The sequence below is a fragment of the Triticum aestivum genome, chromosome 3B (genome assembly GCF_018294505.1).
Source record: "Triticum aestivum cultivar Chinese Spring chromosome 3B, IWGSC CS RefSeq v2.1, whole genome shotgun sequence".
In the NCBI taxonomy this organism is placed as follows: domain Eukaryota; kingdom Viridiplantae; phylum Streptophyta; class Magnoliopsida; order Poales; family Poaceae; genus Triticum; species Triticum aestivum.
Window position 1 is genome coordinate 50,657,068 of NC_057801.1, and position 11,449 is coordinate 50,668,516.

The 11,449-nt window shown below is 44.7% G+C and overlaps 1 pseudogene; it reads right to left on the reverse strand.

Annotated features, from left to right (window-relative positions):
* Positions 1-329: 329 nt before the first annotated feature.
* LOC123067266 (putative cysteine-rich receptor-like protein kinase 20) overlaps positions 330-11,449 on the reverse strand; it is a 19,807-nt pseudogene continuing 8,687 nt past the window's right edge.

Consider the following 11,449-nt stretch of genomic DNA (forward strand, 5'->3'; position numbering starts at 1 on the left):
GGTGGCGGGGTTCTTTCGCACGGCTTCTCTGGATCTGTTGGGCGGCGGCCCTTGGGGTTCGCCGTGGTGCTTGGCTGCTGCTGCGGCGGCGCCTGGGTGAGGTTGCTACGGTGCTTGGGCAAGGACGCGGCTGCTGCTCGTGGGTGGTGGTGTTTCTCCCTCGCGGCTGTGAGCTGGCAGCCAGATGCCCTTCCGGCACGAGGTCGGCCATGGCGGTGGCGACCCTTCTCCCCGGCGAGCGTTCGTGCGGGTGTCAGCGGCGCGGCCCGGTGGGTGTCCAAACAGGTCCCCTCCTCCACCCTCCTCCCCTCCTGACTTCCCCGCCCTCATTAGCGGAGGCGACCTAGTGGCCACGACGGTGAGGCCACGGAGGGGCTCGCGCTGCGCCCTGAGCGGCGGCCGCCGGCCTCTGGCCTGGGCTCGTGCTTGCGCTGCGCCTGAGCAGCGGCGACGGCCAGTTGCCACAGCGGTGAGGGCATGGCGGGGTTCGGGCTGCGCCTCATGGCGGCATCCGGCCCCTCGCCGGCAATCATGCTCGCACTGCTCCTCTGAGCAATGGCTGCGCGCAGACCACGGGCAGGCTTGCGCGCTGCTCCTCTTGGCAGCGGTGGTGTGGCCACACCCTGGAAAAATTTGCGCCTTTTGATCGTGTTTGGCCGGAGTGGATGTGCTGGAGTGGGCTTCACTGGAGGCGTCGAGACTCTCGGTGAACAGCGAGGCTGGTGAGGATGGTTGGTCCTGGGAGCGTGCTTGGAGCGCTGCGGACGGTTTGGCCGACCGCGCGTGGGTGTCCGGCGTCTGACAGGCTGTGGACGCTGGTTGGTTGGACCACGAGAGCTGGCTACGTTGGCGAGGGGCTGCGGAGGGGGCAGTGCGAAGGACAATGCCGCCTTCTTCAATCTGGCGAGTATGGTGGGAGGTGGGCGACATAGCGGATGAAAGTCTTGCCCATCTTTGATCGGTGCCGGCGACGATGGCGCCCGTGGGCGTCGTTCTCCTCCTTGGAGGTGTTGTTGAAGCATGTCAACATCTCCCTACCTCTCTGGGACTGGTGGATGTCTCCGGGTGAAAGCCAAAATTCAGTTGGATCGGCGTGATGGCGGCGTCCTTGACGTCGTCCCTCTGTTGGGAGCATCGCGCTTGGAGACACGGGGCTCTTGTTTTCTTCTCCGGCGCACGACGTTTTCCTAGGCTGATGCTCAGAGGCGCTATGGACGCTGTCACCGGTGAGTACAAGGAGATGTCTTTTATCGGGATCGACCAAGTCCCGCCATCTACCTGCCATCCTTAGGCATCAAGGGTGGATGGTGCGTCGACAAGGGAAATTCAGGCAAAGCTGTCGGCCTTTGGAGGTGATAGGCGGCGGTTGAGACGCGGCGATGATACTCGGGTTAGGACAGGCTCTCTTTTGCTTTGTAGTTCAGATTTCAGTAGTGGCTGTCTTCGGACTAGCCGGATGTGGAGTGCATTCTTCGCTTGTGTTAGCGAGTTGTAGACGTTATACTCTACCATGTTGTGTTGTTTGAGTGGTATCAGCTCTTTCTTGAGCTTGTAAATCTTTTCTTTTCTATCAATGCATCGAAACGCAAAACTTTTGCGTTTTCGCGGAAAAAAAAAACTTGTCCGTGACGAAGCGAGCGGCGACGGGGTAGTTTTCAGAGGGTCCATGCCGGGCCATGATCCCGCCCTGGATCAGGACAGAGAAGGTGGCCATGCCTAGCTTTACAAGGACTACTTCGATCTCACCAATCTAGTGTACAGTGCCAAGCTATTCCGGCGCCGTTTCCGGATGAGAGAGATCTATTCAACCGCATTCGAGTTAGAGTGATGGAGTACGATGATTTTTTTAAGTGCAAACCAGATGCATGTGGTAAGTTTGGCTTCTCCTCTTATAAAAAATACACCGCAGCAATTCAGATGATTGCATGTGGAGTAGCCGGTGATCTGGTAGATGAATACATATGCATGCGTGAATCTGTATGCCTGGATTCAATGTATAAGTTTTATGAAGCTGTGGTTCAAATTTTTGGCCCGGAGTACTTGAGAGAACCAACTATTCCCAACACTCAGCGGATGTTGTCGATCAACGAGGGCAGAGGTTTTCCTAGGATGCTTGGAAGCATAGATTGTATGCAATGAGAGTGGAAGAACTGCCCATTTGCTTGGCAGAGGCAGTACAAGGGGCATGTTGGAAAGTGCACGGTCATTCTTGAAGCAGTGTCATCACATGATCTCTGGAGTTGGCACTCTTTTTTTGGCATGGCAGGCTCTCACAATGATATTAACGTGGTTCAACACTCTCCGGTGTTCGGCAGACTCGCGGCAGGCAACTCCCCGGAGGTGAGCGATCATATCAATGGCCACGAATACACCAAGGCATACTACGTAGCTGATGGTATCTATCCCCAGTGGTCTACATTTGTGAAGACCATCTCCAATCCTCATGGAGAGAAGAGGGTTTGGTTGGCCAAAAAACATGAGAGTGATAGGAAGGATGTGGAGCGTGCTTTCAGTGCTCTCCAATCTCGATGGGCTATTGTTCACACCCTGCTAGGACATGGAGCCTGGAGATTATGTGATGTGATGATAGCTTCTGTGATCATGCACAACATGATCATAAAGGATGCATGATGATCATTGGGAGTTCCAGGGTCAGAATGTTGAGCCCCAACCAGGACTGGCAACATTTTAGGAGTTCCTCTAGTTTCAGCATGAGTTGCGTGATCGCGACACTCACACTCGACTTCAAGATATTTTGGTTGAGCATATGTGGACTTTCGTAGGGAACCAGTAGGACTTCTATTTGGTTGTAATAAATCTATAAGATTTTAAATTATTCAATTTTAAAACTATGAATTTATTCTCGTATGTGTTTCAATTTTCAGATATTTTTACTATTCTTACCATTTATTTAAGTTTGTTCCGTTGTTTTGAGAGAAATACCCAGATCCGGGAAAAAATGAAATGGCAGGTCAAATAAGCAGCCCCGTAGGATGCACTGTAAGGATGCGAATACCGGATACATTTGTCCCATTTATTCTCCATTTTGTACATGTCGACATGTACAAAATAATAGAGAATAAATGAGACAAATGGATCCCGTTTTTACATCCCTAGTGCACTACCAGAAAAACAGCCGGACACCTGCCCGGACTGAATCGAAGATAAATTCGGGTCCGTTTAAGCAGCCCGTAGGAGACGTCCTCATAGTGCTATCATCAAACTCACAATTGTACTAGTTGGGAGTCCATTTCCCACGATAATAAAGTTGGTGGGAAAGATCGACCAAGACGTCAACCAACAACGTCCAAACCTACACAAACGAATATCCTAGTACGTTGCGTAGCAGTCAGCATGTGCTTAGTTTGGTTCATGCATGCTTACAAATATCATCTCTGTTTGTTGGACAACGTTATCGTGTTCCATAGGTCATAGCTGACATCGGACTGCGAGAAATATGGTCGGTTTTTGCAACTCAAAATAGTACTATAAGATAGTGCAGCAGCCACTTGTAATCTGCCGATACTACTGGTGCCAAAGACGATAAACTGATATGATGCACACAGACGAAGTTTCACGGAAGGTGCTATAAACTCCAAGACTAGACTATAGTAGTGGAATTTGACGAGATTCGTAATGAAACACTGGGATCATAGTAATCTTTAAAAAAAATGAAACACTGGGATTGAGAAATGGTTTCGAGGTGGAATAAATTATCGAATCATCAGTTGATAGGGAATGAGCTGATCAGAGCGAACTACGGGTGACTTCTTTTGGGTTTATGAGATGGCTTCTAGCTACCAAACAACATAAGCCTAAAAGAAGTGTCCAGTTTCTTTCCACCGAGAAGCCCACCAGAAGCAACGCGCAGTGCATTTTCGAGAAACTGGTCTGGAGCAGTTTCCCGAACTTCTCCGGGAAGAATCGAACCGGTATTTCGTGCTGCCCCTCCGTTCCACTGTCATCGCCTCCATGCAAATGTCCGGAGCCCACCAGATCTGTTATGTATCCCGTGTATTTGATAGCCTCCATCCGTTATGTATCTCCTCTATAAACAAATGTGCAGAACTTGCAAATTCTTTTCTCCCTATGTTCCCATCTATTTGTAATTTTGTCCTAAGTAAAAAAATTAGTTTGATAAACGTTATTAAAAATATAGCAGTATTCTAGCACTAAATTGGTATATTATGAAACTACAATCTAAGATGCATCTAGCTAGTGATATTAATTTGTTATTATAATGCTATATTTTCTTTGAAATTGGTCAGACTAATAATTTTTTTACTTAGGACAAATTTGAAAATACAGTTATTCAGGAACGGAGGAAGTATGTAAGCAACCCCTACTAGTTCACTTAGTTGGAGCAAGATTTAGATTACAACACGAAAGAGATTGCAAACTTGTCCATGAAGGATTGAGGAGGCTATAGGAAGAAAAAATGCCGGTGTCCTCGTCTATCCAAGTCAAAAGTCCGTTTCAAACCAAGTCATCCATCTCTTTGTAATTGTAGTGGCCTTCACTCCATGGCTGCTGAGCAGGCCCAAGACCATCATATGGCGGCCCACCGCCAGCCCATGCTTAGTATAGAAGGGTTCACTAACACTTTCACCTCATAATATTTGGCTTGCCCAAGCCGATGCCATCGGGATCCCATGGTACATGAGATTGTTTTTACCGGGATCTGGCTCATGTCGTAGATGTGGTCGAGGTGGACTTGCACGTAGTTGATGTAGTAGTCATAGCTAAAGAGACCGTCGTCGAGGAAGGTGGCAATGTGATTGTGGTAACAGTAGGACAGACCTTCAGCCATGATCCTCCTTGAGCTGCAGCTTGTCTGAAAAGCTCATAGAATCCGACAAGTGGCCAGATGTCAGGATCCCATCACAACTTTTCGTCGACCAAACTTCGTACAATCCGCTGATAAAGACCCCTATGGTGTATTTGCATAGGGTAGTTGGGCAAACTTGGTGCCATCGATATAGTGACCCTCTTTAAAAATCAAGTAAATTCCACTGGTTATCTTAAGAAATAACAAGATCGGATGGGGACTCCACCCGGCATTGTCATTAAGTTGAGGTGAGGATCCAAACACTTCAATAGGATTCATGGAAGAAAAGTATGTACACATTCAGCATTATTTGGTTCACAACTGGTATTGGATAACTCTAAAATTGGGAGCTGCTAGAGTCAAGCAAGAATAACACTTCAGATGATGTTATATGGCAATGAAGACGAATAGCACATGAGTTGGCGTCATCACTTTGAGTGTCAGCCAATAACACAATAAGATCATCTTCGACGCACTCATGTCCAGCCTATCTTGGACCACATGAAGTTGGGCATTGCAAACAAGTACTCACTCTGTCTCTATATATATATTTTTTTAGCATTTATCCATATTAGCATGTTGGTACAAATTTATCTAAACACGTTTTGGTGTAAATATTCACTCATTTTAATATGTATATAGACAACCTATGAAGCAATTAAAATAGTATCATATAGGAACGAACGGAGCGGAAAGTGTCTTCGACTCCTGAGCACTAGTGCTCCTGCCACTAAATTTTTTTGAAAATCGTATTTCCGAGTTTCAAAAAATTCTGAAAAAAAATCCAGGATGTAGCCGTTGATGTATTCCAAAAACGTGAAAAATATCATTTTCAAATACTTTGTATTTTTTATGCAAAAATGATAAAACCTATTAAAATTTAGAGATTTAAAAATATACATACAAGATCCACACTTTTGTCATTTTGGTGCAGTTCGGAATACAAATTATTTGAAATTACCTTTTCACGTTTGTATGGTATACCGTTGGCTACCTCCGGATTTTGTTTCATAATTTTTTGAAACTTAGAAATACGTAAAGACTGAAATAAATGTACCAGACTAAGTACCATTACACATGCTTTAGGAAAAGTAAGTGATGTTATGGTAGAGTTACATATGACTTTTGTGCCTGTGGATTTTCTAATCATGGATATGGGGAATAAAACCTCTAGTCCTATTATTCTTGGAAGACCTTTTCTTCGTACGACAGGAGCTATTATTGATTCAAAGGAAGGGAATATGAAGTTTCAGTTTTCACATACGAAATGCATGGAACACTTCCCAAGGATGAAGGGCACAACTTTCAAGCTCCCTCATGAGCTTCATCCTCGGTAAACAACAAGTAAGCCTAGCTATATGGCTATAAAGAAAGCGCTTTACGGGAGGCAACCCAGTTGGTTTTTATTTTGGATTTTCTTTGTGTCCTCTTGCTGTAACAAGAGAGAGTTCTCTTAGCTTAGTTTCTGGAATACTAAGAATACTGGGCCTGTAAGGGTTCCTTTTACCTGTTTTTTTTGGAATTTTTTTTACCATTATTGATTGAGTGACGCGTGTGCAGGATGGCTTCCTAGAGTTTGATGGATCTCATTTTTTGCTTGGTCAGGTCGTGGGGCATGTTTGGTTTGGTGTTGCCGTTGCCACGTTATGAGCTCTTGTTTATCGACGGGTGTGTGCTGCACTCTTCGGGAAGGTTCTTCCATTCTTTAAAAAACTTTGATTTACTGTGCGGTTTGCACTTTTGATTTCACGTGTCCAGTCTAGAGGTGTGTGGATTGCTCTTGTTCCACGTGCCACTGCTTGATCCATGCATGTGGCCACGTCTGTCCATGGGTCATTGACTGCTTATTTCCATGATGGACACGTATAGGTCAATGAGATTATGGGGTAAGCAGTTTGGACATATGTTGTGTTTTTCTCTAGACCGGCTAGATATTTCGCCTGGTCTCTCTGGAAGGATCCCGTGAAATCCAGTTCCACTGCTTGGTCGTTGTTTGGCCCTATAAAAATGCGTCACTCCGTGTGCGTCTTCCATCTCGGATGCGCCATCATCCCTGCTCCTTCACTCCTGACACCCCTTCCGTCGAACACAATGTGAGCTCTGCCCTGTAGGTGTCTGATGAAGCGCCGCCGACGGCACCGTGGAGTGCCTAGGGTTCTATCATAGGCCGCTCGCAGGTCATGGGCCCGCGTGACTCCGCAGCGTCGTGATCCTCCAGCGCGGGCGTGCCGCCGCCATCAAGACGAACCGGCGCCGCCTTCGGTCGCTGGTGCGTTCCCTCGCTAATAAGGTCGATGGCTCCCTTCCCCGCACTGCTTCTTTCCTACTCATCTTTCAATTTTTCTCTATCCTTGCAGTCACCGCAGGTAGCGGCAGCATGTACACATCAGGAGCGGGCGCCTCTTCTTTCGTGCTCTCGCTAGATCCTCCCAGCAGCAAGTCACCCTCTCCACCACGCCCTTTTCCTGCGGACTACGGGAGTCAAATGCTAGCTGGCCCTTGATCTGAATGAACAGACCTGCAACCGGTGCTTGATACGGAAGCATGAATAGTGCAAGAGCTAGCAAAGTCACCGATCGCCATACAGAATGCCAACGTGGGAAGGTGGAAGCACAAATAGAAGCAGTGTGAAGCTGCTATTTTTTCCTCGCCGGCTACAGATCAAGCGTCTTGGTCAGCGATGTGTTACATACGTTATTTCTCCAGCACAAGTTCTCCCAATCAGCACAGGTTTGGCGACGCCCCCCTTTCGTTGTCCTCTCGACGGCGGGATTACTTCCGTCTCTGGTGCAGCGACGGCGTTCGGTGATTGTTTCTCGCCTTCAGAAGATAAGCTCTCAAAGCACAAGACTCTCTTCAGGTTACTGAAAACTACTTACTGAAAACTTTCTTACGCACAAAACTTCTTGCGGATATGTAAACATGAACTGACAGGACAACTTCATAATCTTGCACGTTTTTAACTTAGGACCTACTATTTGTCTCGCCTCATTCATCTGCATGCGAGTCCTCTTGAGAGTCAATTAATGACTGCATATGCTTTGATTTGATTCCCACTGACTAATGGTTTCTTGACCTGTGTTTCTTTTCTCATATTGGCTGGTTGCATGACAATTGGTGTTAGTGACTTCCTTTCGTTTAAGTTTGATTTAGTATTTGTAGGGATGCATCTGTATGAGGATTCTCATCATTAATTGGTGGGTTGGTTTAGCAAAAAAATGACAAGTGTGCATGCAACAATGGGTGGACTATGCAGAATTTTTTTCTATATTTTATTTATGGCCAATGAGGACTGGTGACGGTTGCTACTGATCCGGGTGTTGACAACACTCATGCATGGTTGTGGTTGTGTGGTATGCAGTATATGTGTATTCTCAGTCTATGTAAGCAGTTGCATGTTGAACACTTGGTATGTGTATTCAGAGCAGCTAATTTCTGAATGTAAAAGAATACAACGTCATTTTTTCTAAGAGTAAGGCCCCGTTTGGAATCTCTCCACTCCGTTCTCCACGGAGCTGCAGAGCTCGGTTTGAGCTGCTCCATAAAAAGCTGCAACAGCCTGCTCCGCTCCGGGATCTGAGTCGCGGGAGCGGAGAGAAACCGAACAGGCACTAAATCGATACTTCTGCGAAGCTCCTATTTTTTCATTGGTTTATTGCTATTTCTCCTTACAAACCTACTGTCCGAAGAGAGTAGAGTTAATAGCCTTGGACTAATAATTGATGAAATCCCAGCACGTATATTGATGGGTGATATATATAGCAGATCTCAGTTAATTGCATGTTACGTGAACAGTGACTGCTTGCATGGTTTGAAAAACTGTTCTGTTTTTATTGAGTGGCTATACATGCATGTAGGGATGGGCATATTAACCTAGCACCCAACTACCGAACAGAAAAAACCGGGACCGAATTCGAAAAGACCGAATCCGAAAATTCCAATTCTTAGTTCAGTCTGCACTTTGTAAGAACCAAAATTAATTTAGGAATTCCGGTCTTGTACTTTAGTTAACCAAAGTAATCGATCAGACAGATTAGATGCACATGGACAAATGCCTGCGTAAAAGCCCAGCCCACGCACAACCCAACATCTCAAGTCTTTGCTCATGTATGTGCCCTTCTTTCTTCACAGTACGTAGCCTCCAGCAATCCCCTCCTACCCTAGCCACCACTCCCGATCGATTCCTCACTCCTTATCCTAGGCGCCAGCGCGCCGCCTCTCCATCTCCCCTCTCCGCACCCCAACCGGCGACGATGGTGTAATTGGCTTATAAGTGTGTAGGCTTACTATGGGCGATGAGTTATGCATTACCAAGTTACCAACAGACCCTACTTATAGTCATCAATCTATGTTTGCATGTACACCTGTAGGCAAGAATCGCATTCCTGAAGAAACCAACAAATGGATAACCAACACATGAGCCTTTTCTCAATATATACAAAACTTCACTGAAACATGCAAATAAAGCGCGGTGCCAGTTCTCTACCACTGTATCAAAGAAACAAACTTAGCCGAGGATCTCAAATCTAAGTGGAAAGTAGAAACGTTGCACTCTGCCTGTGTTGACTCAATGAACCTTATCTATATGTGTGAATGACTATGTTATCAACCAAGTACTAAACAAAGTTTTAAGAACTTCAAAAGGAAAATCGTCGCAGAACAAGCAGTATGGCGCGGCGTGCCGCCGCGCACTACACGCTAGCTTTTAATAAAGTGCCAAGTTTTGCCCATTTTGGTTTGACAAAGTTGCTATTTGTATTCGGAGATGTTATTCCTGCACAAAGTCTGTGCACGGTTTGATTTTTAATTTTTATTTTGTAACTCCGAATGAGCTGAAATTTTAACTGAAGTTGCAACTTTTCATCCTCTGTATGCCTGATTGTTTTCAGAATTTTTTGACAAGTATAAGTAGGGCAGAAAAATATGTTTTGCTGCTGCTGTTTTTCTGGACAGATTATGTCCCATATTGTTTTATGCATATTTTGAACTTTTAAGTTGAATCTTTGTGATCCAATTGAGTTTATGAGTAGGCATACAACATTATATACTTTCTGGACATCCTCATGCATTTTTGTCCAAGGATTATTTGCAGCAAGAAACCTATTTGTTTATCACTACTAATGTCACCCCACGGAAAAGAAATGGGAGAAACGGTGTTTTGAAGTTTTTTTCACAGGGATTGGAGGAGATGCACCAAGAGTTATCCAAGGATGGTGAAAACCATAATCTTGGGGATGTGAAAACATCCCCACTAAACCTACACACTCTCGGTTTGCACACGTCTAACTTCTGTTTTTCGATCAATGCACTTTATCACATAAACTTGGAGCGTCTTTTTGTTTGTTTTTGCTTTGATTTTTTTTTGTGAGACCACCACACTATCATTTTTATATGAGAAAGAGCTACTGGAAATATGGGTTGACATATGTTGCATGATTTTATCATATTAGGAAAAGGGATGCCTAAGTTGATTTTTAATGACACATATAGTTGCATGATTCATGAGCTTGTTAATGAGTAATAATTTACAAATGCTTTATCATGAGCTATCTCTTATTCATGTTTTGATTATGTATGTTATTTTACTTTGTTTGACATGAATTGGTTAGTTCTATGGACACTCATGCATGCATCTAGATGGTCAACTTTCTCCCTTTTGCTAGCCCAAAAATCCCAACAAGTAAAAACTTGTTTCTAACACCTTCAACCAAAGTTTTTCCAGTGAGTCCACCATATCTACCTATTAGCTTTATGCTATCCCAAGTATGTTTATCATGATATTTGTGTTATCTATACCTCTGAGTGAAAATGATTATGTTATTCATTGTAATGGTAAAAGTTGGTTAAAATAGCTCTCACGAACTTGATGCACATTTTATTATCATAGTATGAAATAAATATGACCCATTGTGATTAAAATTATGATGCTAGTGGCTTGATAAAATGTTTGAGGTTGGGAGTTATATCCCATATGTGCTGTCACATGCAAAGCTTTCAACATGCTCCTTCATTTATTTAGTTGATATCATGTACTTTTGTTTATGGATGCCTATCATGGTGAAATAATGTGGAAATAAAGTGAGTTTAAATAAGTTTGTATAAATGGTTAGAGAGAAGCCTGGGCCACTAATCTAAGCCATACATCATTCATGGTGGAAATTTACTTACATGCTATGGTGAACCATCTATGATACACCCCACAATAAAAAGCCAACACCAAGTGGTAAATAAAAAGGGTGTTGAGATTGTTCATTTGTTTGTTTGTCTTGTTGTTTTGATGTGGGCTTGATCCATATCATGGGACAAGAGGTACCCCAGTTGAGGCTCTTAATGATACCATTATAGATAACTTAAATTTGCTTTGTGTCCCAAGTTGAGTAACCATGGCGTAGGTACTTGTATTCAAGGGGCATGAGACATCCAACCTTTACTTTGTCAAGCACACTACCCATATTTGCTTTCACATTAAACTTTAGTCATTCAAACTGCTCTCGGCTAGCTACCAAGCTTTCAACCTGCTCTCGGCTAGCTAACAAGGCCGGCGGTGGCGGCGCTGTTTGCATCGTTTCCTTCTTGAAGGCATCGCCGTGGAGAAGTTCAAGGCCACACTATGCTACCTCC